Genomic DNA, 972 nt, shown 5'->3' with positions numbered 1-972 from the left:
TCCTCCCCTCCTTGTCCTCTTCTCATTGGTTGGGTGACATCATCCTCTCTAATCCCTTTGATTAACTTCCTAATTGTTTGCCTAATGACCGCTGATCTGTTATACAGTTCGCTTAACTTTCGTTTTCATTTATCGTTTGAAGGATCATACCCGGGATCTTATTACTTAGGTTCCCTTAACCTTCTCAATACATTATTTTCCTTTTTATGATCCTCTCTTATAATCCTTTAATTTAAATCCTTCGTATCCTGTTACCTTATACTCAATTCTCTCTGTATCTAGTGTATTTCCGGGAAAAATCAAAGTGTTCAGAATTGGATTCTGACGATCTTTACATACACTCATATATTATATAGAGTACTGATAAAATCTCAGAATATCCATAACAGAACCCCTACATAGTGTGGCATGAAAAGTTTTCTCATTCAGCTAAAACACTATTCACAAGGGTTACAAAAAGTTCAAAATTTTGGGGGTTATTACAGGGCTTTTTCTCACCTACTTTCTTCTTCTTGGAAGGGTTCTTCTTCCTTTTCTTAGGATTGGAACCTTCACCAATTAGAAGAACAGAACTCTTGTTAGGGGAAAATTCGATTCCGCAGTCTTCAACATATTGTGGAGTTCAGGCAGACTGACATCCAGCTTATTCATGTGAAAGTTCACAACAAACTGCGAGAACGAACTCAGAAGTGATTGCAAGGCCAAGTCTTGGCTCAGCTCCCCATCCATGGCAAAACAAAGTTGTCCAGGACGTTCAATCAAATTGATCATCTTAAGTACATGGTCATTCACAGATGATCCCTCAGACATCCTACAACCGAATAGTTCCTTCGATATCTCATATCGAGCTGTCCTCCCTGCCACATCATACAACTCTTGTAGATGCATAAGGATAGTGTGAGCATCCATATGCTCATGTTGCTTCTGTAGCTCAATAGCCTCTTTGAAATAAAATAGTTAAACTTTATCACA

This window comes from Apium graveolens, chromosome 3 (assembly GCF_009905375.1).
Source record: "Apium graveolens cultivar Ventura chromosome 3, ASM990537v1, whole genome shotgun sequence".
In the NCBI taxonomy this organism is placed as follows: domain Eukaryota; kingdom Viridiplantae; phylum Streptophyta; class Magnoliopsida; order Apiales; family Apiaceae; genus Apium; species Apium graveolens.
The sequence above is the reverse complement of the archived record's forward strand: the minus strand, read 5'-3'. Positions refer to the sequence as shown.